The sequence below is a fragment of the Salminus brasiliensis genome, chromosome 4, assembly GCF_030463535.1.
Source record: "Salminus brasiliensis chromosome 4, fSalBra1.hap2, whole genome shotgun sequence".
NCBI lineage: Eukaryota > Metazoa > Chordata > Actinopteri > Characiformes > Bryconidae > Salminus > Salminus brasiliensis.
In genome coordinates, this window is record NC_132881.1 from 35734872 (window position 1) to 35750008 (window position 15137).

The following is a 15137-nucleotide window of genomic DNA, read 5'->3' on the forward strand; positions in this document are numbered from 1 at the left end:
ACTCTTACCTCTCATAGAGGGAGCACAAAATATCGGGAGAAATACATCTGACTGTCTATCTATCTATCTATTTGTATATTATTCAGTCTATCTGTCTGTCTGTCTGTCTATCTATCTATCCACCCAACATTGTTTGTAGTCAGTTGAAGATATTGTAGTATAGTCAGGATGTTTCTCTTTTTTGTATTTTAAACAGTTTCCTGCAATAAAACAGAAACCTTTAGTTATATAAAGCTGTTTATCACAAACAGACAAGATAATGGAATGATGATAATTAAATAAACTCTTACCTTTTATGTTGAGAATAAAAAACTTGGAGAAACGTTGATCTGTTTTAATATCTATCTATCTATCTATCTATTTATCTATCTATCTATCTATCTATCTATCTGTCTGTCTATCTGTCTGTCTGTCTGTCTGTCTGTATTTTTGTCTATGTATCCACCCAACATTGTTCGTAGCCAGTTGAAGATATTGTAGAACAGTCAGGATGTTTTTATTTTTTGTACTTTTTTCCTGCAATAAAACAGAAACATTTAGTCAACAGATAGCACTGTTAATCACAAACAGACATGGTAATGAAATGATGTGATTTATATGAACTCTTACCTTTCATAGAGGGAGCACAAAATATCGGGAGAAATACATCTGACTGTCTATCTATCTATCTATCTATCTATCTGTCTGTCGATCTGTCTGTCTGTCTGTATGTCTATCTGTATATCTATCTTTCTGTCTATCTGTCTGTCTACATATCCACCCAACATTGTTCGTAGCCAGTTGAAGATATTGTAGAACAGTCAGGATGTTTTTATTTTTTGTACTTTTTTCCTGCAATAAAACAGAAACATTTAGTCAACAGATAGCACTGTTAATCACAAACAGACAAGATAATGAAAAAATGCGATGTATGTAAACTCTTACCTTTTATACAAAGAGCACAAAAGTTGAGGAGAATTTCATCTGTCTATCTATCTATCTGTCTATCTATCTATCTATTTGTATATTATTCAGTCTATCTGTCTGTCTGTCTATCTATCTATCCACCCGACATTGTTTGTAGTCAGTTAAAGATATTGTAGTATAGTCAGGATGTTTCTCTTTTTTGTATTTTAAACAGTTTCCTGCAATGAAACAGAAACATTTAGTTAGATAACACTGTTAATCACAAACAGACAAGATAATGAAAAAATGTGATGTATATAAACTCTTACCTTTTATAGAAGGAGAACAAAAGTTGAGGATAATTTCATCTGTCTATCTGTATATCTATCTGTCTATCTATTTTTTATAATTTAGTGGAAATACAAGAGTGAACACCATAGCTCTCACCCAGTTCATAGTCACACTCAGAAGTACAGAAAATGGTAACTATCAACCCAACATTCTTTGTAGCCAGTTGAAGATATTGTACAGTAGACAGGATGTTTCTTTTTTTTGTATTTTAAACAGTTTCCTGCAATAAAACAGAGAAATTTTGTTAGATAAAGCCGTTTATCACAAACAGACATGGTAATGAAATGATTTGATTTATATGAACTCTTACCTCATATAGAGGGAGCACAAAATATCGGGAAAAATACATCTGACTGTCTATCTATCTATCTATTTGTATATTATTCAGTCTATCTGTCTGTCTGTCTATCTATCTATCCACCCGACATTGTTTGTAGTCAGTTGAGGATATTGTAGTATATTCAGGATGTTTCTCTTTTTTGTATTTTAAACAGTTTCCTGCAATAAAACAGAAACATGTAGTTATATGGAGCTGTTTATCACAAACAGACAAGGTAATGAAATGATGATAATCAAATAAACTCTTACCTTTTATGTTGAGAACAAAAACCTTGGAGAAAAGTTGATCAGTTTGAATATCTATCTATCTATCTATCTATCTATCTATCTATCTATCTGTCTGTCTATCTGTCTGTCTGTCTGTATTTTTGTCTATGTATCCACCCAACATTGTTCATTGCCAGTTGAAGATATTGTAGAACAGTCAGGATGTTTTTATATTTTGTACTTTTTTCCTGCAATAAAACAGAAACATTTAGTCAACAGATAGCACTGTTAATCACAAACAGACATGGTAATGAAATGATTTGATTTATATGAACTCTTACCGCTCATAGAGGGAGCACAAAATATTGGGAGAAATACATCTGACTGTCTATCTATCTATGTATCTGTCTGTCTGTCTGTCTGTCTATCTGTCTGTCTTTATATCCACCCAACATTGTTCGTAGCCAGTTGAAGATATTGTAGAACAGTCAGGATGTTTCTATTTTTTGTACTTTTTTCCTGCAATAAAACAGAAACATTTAGTCAACAGATAACACTGTTAATCACAAACAGACAAGATAATGAAAAAATGTAATGTATATAAACTCTTACCTTTTTTAGAAAGAGCACAAAAGTTGAGGAGAATTTCATCTGTCTATCTGTATATCTATCTGTCTATCTATCTGTCTATCTATTTTTGTTTATAATTTTGTGGAAATACAAGAGTGAACACCATAGCTCTCACCCAGTTTATAGTCACACTCAGAAGTACAGAAAATGGTAACTATCAACCCAACATTCTTTGTAGCCAGTTGAAGATATTGTACAGTAGACAGGATGTTTCTATTTTTGTATTTTAAACAGTTTCCTGCAATAAAACAGAAACATTTTGTTGGATAAAGCCGTTTATCACAAACAGACATGGTAATGAAATGATTTGATTTATATGAACTCTTACCTCATATAGAGGGAGCACAAAATATCGGGGAAAATACATCTGACTGTCTATCTATCTATCTGTTTGTATATTTTTCTGTCTATCTATCTATCCACACGGCATTGTTTGTAGCCAGTTGAAGGTATTGTAGTATAGTCAGGATGTTTCTCTTTTTTGTATTGTAAACTGTTTCCTGCAATGAAACAGAAAAATTTAATCAACACATAACACTGATAATCACAAACAGACAAGATAATGAAATAATGCGATGCATATAAACTCTTACCTTTTATAGAGGGAGCACAAAAGTTGAGGAGAATTTCATCTGTCTATTCGTATCTATCTGTCTATCTATCTGTCTATCTGTCTGTCTATCTTTCAATCCACCCATCATTTTTTATAGCCAGTTAAAGATACTGTAGTAAAGTTTAGGATGTTTCGCTTTTCTGTATTTGAAACAGTTTCCTATTTATATATTTATTCACCCATCATTTCTATTATCCAATTGGAGAAAACTTAGAAAAGTCTGCATATGTTTTCTTGTTTCATTTCAAATACAGTTTCCTGCAATAAAATGCCTGCAGAGTTCACCTAACTCAAAAACATTGAGACAACACATAGCCTTAAATGAATAAAGTTAAGCTTAGTTGAACACACTAAAACATTTAAGTTGAAGTTATTTAAAATGTTAAAAACTTTATGGTAGAAACACTGAAATACATTAGATTAGGAATGATGGTTTAATCATTCCATTTTTTTGCCCACCACCACCCCCCCTCTTCGGAGGACTGTATAGACTTTATTATATATTTACAGAAATAACTAAAGCCATGTGCACATAGACAGATAAACATGTAGAACAAACAATGGAACATAAACCACATAGAGGAAGAAGGAAAAAAATCCATAATCCAACTGTCAACCAAAAACACTGACAGTATAATCTTGTGGAAATACAAGAGTGAACACCATAGCTCTCACCCAGCTTATAGTCACATTAAGAAGTACAGAAAATTGTAACATCTATCTATCTATCCATCAACCCAACATTCTTTGTAGCCAGTTGAAGATATTGTACAGTAGTCAGGATGTTTCTCTTTTTTTTGCATTTTAAACAGTTTCCTGCAATAAAACAGAAACACATAGTTAGATAAAGCCGTTTATCACAAACAGACATGGTAATGAAATGATGTGATTTATATGAACTCTTACCTCTCATAGAGGGAGCACAAAATATCGGGAGAAATACATCTGACTGTCTATCTATCTATCTATTTGTATATTATTCAGTCTATCTGTCTGTCTGTCTATCTAGCTATCCACCCAACATTGTTTGTAGTCAGTTGAAGATATTGTAGTATAGTCAGGATGTTTCTCTTTTTTGTATTTTAAACAGTTTCCTGCAATAAAACAGAAACCTTTAGTTATATGAAGCTGTTTATCACAAACAGACAAGATAATGGAATTATGATAATTAAATAAACTCTTACCTTTTATGTTGAGAATAAAAAACTTGGAGAAACGTTGATCTGTTTTAATATCTATCTATCTATCTATCTATCTATCTATCTATTTATCTATCTATCTATCTATCTATCTATCTATCTATCTGTCTGTCTATCTGTCTGTCTGTCTGTCTGTATTTTTGTCTATGTATCCACCCAACATTGTTCGTAGCCAGTTGAAGATATTGTAGAACAGTCAGGATGTTTTTATTTTTTGTACTTTTTTCCTGCAATAAAACAGAAACATTTAGTCAACAGATAGCACTGTTAATCACAAACAGACATGGTAATGAAATGATGTGATTTATATGAACTCTTACCTTTCATAGAGGGAGCACAAAATATCGGGAGAAATACATCTGACTGTCTATCTATCTATCTATCTATCTATCTATCTGTCTGTCGATCTGTCTGTCTGTCTGTATGTCTATCTGTATATCTATCTTTCTGTCTATCTGTCTGTCTACATATCCACCCAACATTGTTCGTAGCCAGTTGAAGATATTGTAGAACAGTCAGGATGTTTCTATTTTTTGTACTTTTTTCCTGCAATAAAACAGAAACATTTAGTCAACAGATAGCACTGTTAATCACAAACAGACAAGATAATGAAAAAATGCGATGTATATAAACTCTTACCTTTTATAGAAAGAGCACAAAAGTTGAGGAGAATTTCATCTGTCTATCTATCTGTCTATCTATCTATCTATTTGTATATTATTCAGTCTATCTGTCTGTCTGTCTATCTATCTATCCACCCGACATTGTTTGTAGTCAGTTGAAGATATTGTAGTATAGTCAGGATGTTTCTCTTTTTTGTATTTTAAACAGTTTCCTGCAATGAAACAGAAACATTTAGTTAGATAACACTGTTAATCACAAACAGACAAGATAATGAAAAAATGTGATGTATATAAACTCTTACCTTTTATAGAAGGAGAACAAAAGATGAGGAGAATTTCATCTGTCTATCTGTATATCTATCTGTCTATCTATTTTTTATAATTTAGTGGAAATACAAGAGTGAACACCATAGCTCTCACCCAGTTCATAGTCACACTCAGAAGTACAGAAAATGGTAACTATCAACCCAACATTCTTTGTAGCCAGTTGAAGATATTGTACAGTAGACAGGATGTTTCTTTTTTTTGTATTTTAAACAGTTTCCTGCAATAAAACAGAGAAATTTTGTTGGATAAAGCCGTTTATCACAAACAGACATGGTAATGAAATGATTTGATTTATATGAACTCTTACCTCATATAGAGGGAGCACAAAATATCGGGAAAAATACATCTGACTGTCTATCTATCTATCTGTTTGTATATTTTTCTGTCTATCTATCTATCCACACGGCATTGTTTGTAGCCAGTTGAAGGTATTGTAGTATAGTCAGGATGTTTCTCTTTTTTGTATTTTAAACAGTTTCCTGCAATAAAACAGAAACACGTAGTAAGATAAAGCCGTTTATCACAAACAGACATGGTAATGAAATGATGTGATTTATATGAACTCTTACCTCTCATAGAGGGAGCACAAAATATCGGAAGAAATACATCTGACTGTCTATCTATCTATCTATTTGTATATTATTCTGTCTATCTATCTATCTATCTATCTGTCTGTCTGTCTGTATATCTATCTTTCTGTCTATCTGTCTGTCTATATATCCACCCGACATTGTTTGTAGCCAGTTGAAAATCTTGTAGAATAGTCAGAATGTTTCTGTTGTTTTGGGTTTTTTTTTTTTAGTTTCCTGCAATAAAACTAAAAATCTAATCAGAGGATGCTGCTTATCATAAACAGACAAGGTAATGAAATTATGATAATTAAATAAGATCTTACCTTTTATGTTGAGAACAAAAAACCTGGAGAACCTGATCTGATTGTCTATCTATCTATCTATCTATCTATCTATCTATCTATCTATCCACCCAGCATTGTTTGTAGCCAGTTAAGGATATTGTATAATATTCAGTATTTTTCTCTTTTTTTTGTATCTTAAACAGTTTCCTGCAATAAAACAGAAACATTTAGTTAGATAAAGCCATTTATCACAAACAGACATGGTAATGAAATGATGTGATTTATATGACCTCTTACCTCTCATAGAGGGAGCACACAATATCGGTAGAAATTCATATGACTGTCCATCTATCTATCTATCTAGACTATGTATCTGTTGATCTATAGATCTATCTATTGATCCACCCGACATTGTTTGTAGCCAGTTGAATATTTTGAAGAATGGTCAAGATGTTCTTTTTTTTTTTTTTTTTAAACAGTATGTGTTTATGAAATTATGTGAATTAAATGAACTCTTACCTCTTGTAAGGAGAGCACAAAATTTGGAGACAAAGTTCTCTGGCTCCCTATCCTTATAATCTGCATTATTTTCATTATCTTTAGCTTTAGTATGTTTGTAAATATTTCCCATATTTTTTGTCAACACAACAAACTGCTAAAAAATAATTTTAGCACACTACATTTCAGAGTAAATCATTCAGATTAAATTCACTAGCATCCTTTCTTTCATCATCACTATTTAAGTCCTTGCATTGTTCACCCTCTGATTTCATCAGTATTCCACAGCACGTCCAGCAAGTCCAGTCTAATACACCAAGCAACTATGTAGCCACCCAATCCGTATAGCCACACTACTACACAGTGAGTTATTGACTGTGGATTAATTCATAGCTCTATATCATAGATATATAGATATATAGCTAGCTAGCTGGCTACACAGATAGATAAAAAGTAGAGATAGATTAAAGTCTTCACCACTAGCAAATCTCAATAATTCAGTCAGAATAGCATTAGCTACATCCCAGGAAAGCACATCTCCACTTACACAAGTACAGCATTTACCCAGTAAAGAGAAAAAAACACCAGCAGGAAAATTAAAAAACCCAGTCACTCCAGAATCATCAAGGCCTAGGTATGCTGCCATGGCAGGCAGGAATAATTAAAAGACAGATTTTCCTACGTTTGGTGCCTTGATGTGTGGAGACGATGCTGGTTAGATGTCTGCAGCTCGAGGATCTGAGGGAGTGACTGAGAGTTTAGTAGAATGATTCATAATAGAACATTATCACATCATAATGCCAAAGTTCTGAAGTTCCAGCAGCTGTTGTTTCTTTGAGTTTAGGCCCATTCCCTGCTCTTTCTCTGCAATTAAACATGATTTAACCTCAACAGATACCTCACAGTATACAAAACAAACCTTACTGTTTAAATAAATTCATCTTAAAGAGCATTTTCCAAATCTGAACTAGGTAGTCCTGATACACACTCTTGGATTCACACCTGCACCAGGTGTTCTTTCTATAATCCAACAATCCTAAATCTGTTTTCATTGTGGGCCTAATATTAATATAATGTTTCTAGTACTGCTTTCTAGTACCTTTAATAATAGTTTACCTATTCTACCTTTTACTTTTTACAAGTATTCCTACCAACCTAAGTGATTTTAAATGTCTGCAGTATTTATGTTTATGTATGTCATTTAAAGTTAAAATCTATGTTAATATGATATTATAATGTAATGTAATATGATAGTAATGTTATAATCTGCAAATTACATGAGAAAAAATGTGCACTATGTTGCCTGGATATGGTAAGAAATATGTTTATTCTCATGTGACTGTAAAACCTAAGTGCACTTTTTAATTAAATTATTTAGTTAATGTAACTTTATTACTACAGACATCTGGGATCACTTATGCTGATTAAGCCAAACTAACTAAAAAATGAATATTTGAGATATACACTCAGTTCATTTATGTAAAATCTACTTTTTGACATATTTTGAGTTAAAGTGAAATTATTAGAGTTATACTGCCTAAATTAACTGAGTTGTTTCAATGAAATATGCTTACCTTTAGGGTGTACTTTACGTACAGGCAGTGCAACTTTGATGAGTAAAACTCACACCTTTCCCTTTAGCTCCTGGCACCATCTATTTACATACCAGGTGTGTATTTCGCCCCATACTCACCATTAGTGTGTAGTCATTACCTCCTGACTACCTGATCTTGGGTGTATGTTTATATAAGCGATAGGCAGATAAATCCTAATTAAAGGTTTTGGAGCTTCTTGACAATTGTCCTAAAATAGGTTAGAGACAGCAATTTAAATCTGACATCAGAGAAGTGTGACATCTGGAGGCTGTAAGAAACTATTGCAGCTTTTCAATAATTATGTAATTATTAAATTGCTGAAACAAATCCTTGAACATTATTGATTATAGAATGTGTGAGACCAATGGAAAATAAATATCAGGTATACATAATCAGCAAAATAACCACTCATTTGTCTGAGTGAATCATATAACCATGATTCATATAGGGAAAATGGAAATAGTCTACAAAGTTGTGTTTGGAAATATGATGTCAGAAAAAATATTTTGCTAGGGTATAGTGACTCAGTGGTATTTCAAGGAATGTGCTTATAGTTAACTGGAAACAGACTACGCTAAGGCTTCATCTAGCTGTTCCTGTCTGGACGCTGTAAAAGAACATAACTCAATGCAGGGGGGCATATTTGTTTAAATTGTGTTAGAATGTCCGGTGCGACAGCAGATTGATATGGATTACCACTGGGATAATAAACATATACTGGGTTTTCATTTAGAGGGTATTACAGTAATTGGAGGAAGAGTAGAATTTCACTCAGGGTCACAAACACAACTAAAAAGATCTGAGTGCTGTGGGCACCATTTAACTACCATTTAATATCTACTGCCCTCCAGAGAAGAGGACCTTTAAAACATCCACCCAACGTCCATACCTCTGCTATTACTATTTTGTGTAGGGTATTGCAAACACTAAAACATCCTTTCCCAGATAAATGATTCAGGTGTAATGCTCTGGCGAAGCAGACAAGTTGGGTGCTTGTGATGTGCTCTAAGGTTAGCTCCTACACTAATGTCTTAACCGACAGCCTCAGAAGTGTTAGTTTCTCCTTCGCAAAATGGTAGAAGCAGGCATGTAGACATTTGGGTGGATGTTTAAAATTTAGCACCTTAAACCACGCAGGTCCTTGCAGGCTCTCTTCTTCTTTGGATATGGTCCAGCTCTGCTCTAAATAGCATAAAATAGCCTGATGGAATAATGGGTTAGTTTTATGATCAGTGTCCACAGCAGTGGCCTTCTTTAGACTCCATTCACTTTGAATATATATGACCATATATGACGATATCATGTGTGACCTTCAGCTGGCTACATGACTATAAACCATTTGATGTGAAATGACTTCATTTATTTTTCTATATGTATATCTTGTTCCATTCCTGCACTCACTGGATTGGATAAGTGCCAGCTCCTGTGCATGGCACTGAAATTTAGTACTGCGGCTCGAGATATTGTGTAGGCGACACGTGAGTCACACAGAGTCTTGAGGGCATGCAGACCTCTAGACAAAGCAGACATCGCACCTTTGAAAAAAAATAACAGTCATTTCAGTAGAAAAACACACTGTATGGGTTATGTTAAATATTTTTTTCTAAATGTTGACTCTGGAACACTTAGTTGCAGTAGATGTTTTTTATTTTTATTTTTTGCCTGGTCAAGATTTTTACTGTCTTTTAAATAGTCACTGAGATATTAGCACTAAAAACTTTAAACCAGTCCCGCCCATTTGCAGTGTTTAACTGGTTTTACAAGCTTCAAATGTCACATTTCACATGAGTAGTGACTTCGATATGAGCTCCAGTACACTGTGTCGAATCAGCACATGTTGGAAAAGTGACACAAGCTTTGAAGCCTTGGTATCTCATGCCCCATCCGTAGTTTAAATTCCATATGACTAAAAAAATCCCCTAAAATTGTAAGGGTATTCACATTCAGTTGAAACGCGAAGATTCAGTTAAAGCATTAAGAACTTGAGTGGTTCCAACATACAATGTTTAGTTAAAGTAAATTTTATTAAAACCTTTTCATTTGTTCAACAAAACTTAACTTGATTTATTTAAGGCAATGAGTTGTGTCAATGTTTTTAAGTTAGGTGACCTTTTTGGACTTGTAGTGACAAAACACACTTGACTGTAGACAGTGAGACTGCTTGCAGTTCATTGCCTTGGTGGTTCTTGAGTTGTTTCTGGCCTTTCAAACCAACTGTCAACTGGAAATGAGGGTGACAGTTTGGGCCTCCTAATAACTAATTATAAACTTGTCTACCAAACTGAAAGACCAATATTGACATGAAAAGGTCTATGTAGATATTTATGTATTATAATCACACAAAATGCACTTTTTCTGCTAGCTTATATCTAGTGCCCCAAATTTAAATGATTTACTTAGGCAGGAAAGGATTTTGGGTTTGGCAGTATTAGAGTACAATTTGAGTAGTTGATGGTTCATACACATGCAAATACAGTAGCTGGAATGGAGCTTTTATTGAGCTTTAAATGTGACATAGTAGTTAGTTGTACGTCATGGCCAAGGGATTTTTAAAACCACATTATATAATCTTCTTGAGATCACAAAATAATATATTTACATCACAATACAGTACATAAAGGTAACCAATTAATAGCCTATGTGTTAAAATACACCCATATTTACCATTTGGTTGGACACAGATGGAATTTGGCCTCTGCCGTTAACCCATCTGTGCAGTGAACACACACATACACATCACTGCCTGTGCCCGGGGGGCGGAACAGAGGGTTAAGGGCCTTTCTCCAGGGGGCAACTGTGGCAGCTTGTTGAGCCTGGGTATCAAATCCACAACCCTGTCATCAACAGCTCAGTGCCCGCAAATATATTACAATTATATGTATTACAAATGTAGATTTAAAAGTCATTATTTATTATAAAAACAATCAGCATGTCATTTGCCATTCCCTTTAAGAGTCAGTGCGGTCTGACTTTGGCGGATTGCTATTTTCATGATGCACCATGCACGGTCTGGGAAGGCTTGCTGAAGCAGTGGAGTACCTTGCCTCTAGAATAATATTATTTTATTTTGTATTCTGTTTATTGTTGCTGTAAAAGTTTGCATAGCTGTCAACGCTATGGGATTGTGCACTGCTGTGTGTCCGTGTGTGCTATAACTTTTACAGCATCCATGTCTAATGCAATACTTTTCATATCGACCTGCTGAACTGTACCAACTACCTACCTGGTCAGTCGATGTGTAACATGTTTGTAGTCTGCTAACACAGCTAGGTCAGCTAGTGACTCTAATGGTTTGTTGGCAAGTCGGCTGTTAGCTCGATTCTGGCTATGGGCTTTTGAGACCTTTTACACTCTTGTCAGACCCTGTTTAACCACTTTGTGTACGAAGAGAAAGGGGAACTATATTTAGCCTGATTAACACTAGCTGACTTATGAAACGCTTACTGCTAGCTACCTAGCATGTTTACTTACGTCAGCCTGCAGTAAAGTGTAGCTTTCTTCTATCATCACTGCCTACTGAGACCCTCCTAGAATTTTGGGACTTGAAGGTTATCTGAACAATATGCTTTCATGCACGGTGTTTATATGTAGCTGCTGAATCCCGGGACTTTAGGAGGATCTGAAGTGCAGTATTTAGAACAAAATACTCTGCTCGAAAAACCCTACTATTTTGGTGACATACCTTTTTGTTACTTTGCCTGGCTGTTTCATGGCAGAACTAAAGTAAACAAAAAGCTGGATACCATATAGATATAGTTCTGGCCTATTGGCAAAACAGACCAATGGAAACATGAGACCAGGTGTCACCAACAGGGCTGGAGTGAAAAACTCAGCTCTTGACTTTTATCCAGTGATGGGGAGTCTATAACAGCACATCTGGCCGTCGGGGTGGAATCTGGCCCAATGTCACCGAGAGTTGAAATGCTTGGTCTAGCCCTTGAGTGGACCAAGATCATTCCAAGAGGGTTGCTACTTAAACATGTGTCCATTACAATGAAAAAAAAAAACAAAAACACTACAAACACTACAAATCTAATAGTCTGTAGTCCGTGAAATGTCTATTTTCCGCTGTAGCTTCTTCCAGCCAGGCAAGTGTCCAGGCAGTGTCTGGCAGACACCCCTTCCAGTTAGTGCATAGACCTTTGGGATGATGTGATTCTGTATTGGGCCTTGTGCCCATATTAGGAAATTTGGGTGTAATCCTGATTATTCAATGGCAGAAATTAAGAATATTGGGATTTTTGGAAATCAATACTACAGTGTTCTGTGGTAAACAAAAAATGCTGAAATGTTTTGGTCTTATACAGTAAGCTCCTGAATGTCACTAGAGTTAATATTTTGATGTGTCAAATTATTGTCACTGTCATGCATAAACTTTGTATCTCCATTTAGCTTGTTTTCACTTTTTATGATGACTTAAATTTGTTAATACTTCTTCAGGTCCCTGGTCGTTTCCAGGAGGGTACACTGGTCATGTCAAGTTCAGAGAATTGATAATGAAGTTATTTTGGAAACGTAGTGTTAAGCATGTACATATACAGCACTGGAATGGGGGTGACATCTGGGCTGCTAATACCATTCTGTCAAATGATTTCCTCGCTACAGTGGTCAAGGTACCCCAAATAGCTGGCACTAGAACCACCTGGGAAGCCAAGACTGGAGTGCAGACCAAAGCAATGGCTATACAGTCCAGGCAGGACTGGTCTCATAATAGGGCCAAAGGCTAAGAACGCCACTACAGACCACAAATAGCTATGGGCAGGGTAGCATGGCGTACCAGTGACTGTGGAAGCCACCACCAGTGCGATGGCTATGCGAGGCACTCCAGGTGATGCGGCTCTGGGTGCTATAATACTATGGCAATACTTCACCACTTCGACAGGTTATTGTGATAGTGTTTTTAAGTAGACTACCCAATCACAGTCCCTGGTGGTCTAGTGGTTAGGATTCGGCGCTCTCACCGCCGCGGCCCGGGTTCGATTCCCGGTCAGGGAACACGACTTTTTCTTGCCAACGCAAAACACTTTCTCAAATGACTGAACGTGCTTAGTGAAATCGTTTATAGGGCACTGCATGTTGTACTATCTCATATTTGACGTAGCGCTACATACGTCCGTTCAACAAACCAATTACACACTTTCTTTCTTAATCTAACAATATACACATTTCCTAGCCTGAAATATCCTTTAAGTGATTAAAAACGATGACGATTTATCCCGGTGTCCCACTACAAATCCGACCTGCTCGGTTTAACAGTAGCGGTTATGTTTAACTCACTTAACGCAAGACACCACATCTCTGCCACAGCCAAGTTAGTTGTCAGGTTCTGTCCTTTGCTTTGGCCTAAATCACGAAAATAGTGAAACACATATTTAAAGTTAAACACATTATTAAAATAGCTCTCGAAAACACGGATCCTATAGCCCGGCTAGCTCAGTCGGTAGAGCATGAGACTCTTAATCTCAGGGTCGTGGGTTCGAGCCCCACGTTGGGCGCAAATCTTTTAAGAACATAGTGTCAGAGACTTTACTATATCCCCACATTTTTAGTTCAATTGCTTAATCTTTTTAGGGTGCCTGTTTAATTGCAAATATTTCTAAATGTTTAGGAAGACTTTCTGTAAGTTAACTTAAAGGTTTTTTTATCTCAGTCTGAAAGGAAAAGTTCCCTGCAATTTTTTCAGCTCACCATAACGTTTTTACTTTTGCTTACTTGACGACCAAACTAACTGCAATTCAATTATATATACTAATAATTATATACATATTATAATGTTTTCATCTGACGGAGATTTTGAGAAGGGCGTGTGTTTAACCCTACCCTGAAGGCCACAACAGCAGACACTTTTAATGCACTAGCGCCATCTAAAGGAATAAACAGGGCTGGATTACTTACTACAGCCGCCTTACTACACAGATTAATCGCAATGATCTTAACACACAGATGTTTTGGGAAATTGAGTCCAGTTCAAGCATCTTGACTTAAAGGAGGAATTAATCCAAAATCCCATCTGATCCATATTAAATGGGAATATTTACCATTTACTCTCGACAGCTGTATGTTATATGCATGCGCTCCCTGTGTTCTTCGTTATAGTTATTGGTATTTTGCGAAGAGGTAAGCACGCCGAACTCACCGCGCATGCTCAGTGTGTGTTGGTGGTTTAGTCGACAAAAGGAAGTCTCGACAGAGCTGTGAAGAAAAAGCGAACGCCCGAACAGGGACTTGAACCCTGGACCCTCAGATTAAAAGTCTGATGCTCTACCGACTGAGCTATCCGGGCTCTGCCGCCTCATCTTTGAAGGCATGTTTAGAGTCTAACGTGCAGTAAATCCAGACTGTAATGTGGCAGACTGTAGTGTTGAATGAATTTATCCGGTTTTCTGCGACTTTTTTCCCTAAATGTATTTATTAATACTAAATATATATATTTTTTACGTACATTAAAAACGAGTTATTGGACGCAACCTTATCTTGTAAAAGTCATGTGGATTTTGCTTGCTGTTTTCTTGACAGAAACGTTAGCTAATTTGATACAGGAATAAGCAACGTTATTCACCAACGTTATTGATACCCCAGAGGACTGAATACAAACGCGTTAGCTATATTAGGAGTAAATAAAACAACAACCACACGGCCCAGACACTATAAATCACTATTTTAAGTTTCTCTTAAAATAAGACGTTAATCGCGCATTAATCTACATTAAAATACATTGGTAAATCCTATATCTCTCGCAATGGTAGATTAAAGAACATCCGCACTTACCGACACAAATATTGTACTGATGCCTATAACTCAGATCACTTTAACTATATTTACATGACTATAATTCTACATATCAAGTGTATTTGTTGTCTTGAATAAAAAAAATGCAAAACGTGAACGAGGCCCCAGCGAGATTTGAACTCGCGACCCCTGGTTTACAAGACCAGTGCTCTAACCCCTGAGCTATGGAGCCCGATGGTTTACCACGGCTGACCAAAAGGTTTTTACTTTTGCTGACACCACTGC

The 15137-nt window shown here is 35.7% G+C and overlaps 1 protein-coding gene and 4 non-coding genes across 5 annotated transcripts in view; 3 read left to right on the forward strand and 2 right to left on the reverse strand.

Moving 5' to 3' along the window:
* rhoua (ras homolog family member Ua) overlaps positions 1-15137 on the forward strand; it is a 220889-nt gene that overhangs the window by 108362 nt on the left and 97390 nt on the right. The window lies entirely within an intron of this gene.
* trnae-cuc (transfer RNA glutamic acid (anticodon CUC)) lies at positions 13047-13118 on the forward strand. Its single transcript has one exon. It is a non-coding gene; the product is annotated as a tRNA-Glu (tRNA).
* On the forward strand, positions 13546-13618 carry trnak-cuu (transfer RNA lysine (anticodon CUU)). The gene has a single exon. It is a non-coding gene; the product is annotated as a tRNA-Lys (tRNA).
* trnak-uuu (transfer RNA lysine (anticodon UUU)) lies at positions 14334-14406 on the reverse strand. The gene has a single exon. It is a non-coding gene; the product is annotated as a tRNA-Lys (tRNA).
* On the reverse strand, positions 15012-15084 carry trnat-ugu (transfer RNA threonine (anticodon UGU)). Its single transcript has one exon. It is a non-coding gene; the product is annotated as a tRNA-Thr (tRNA).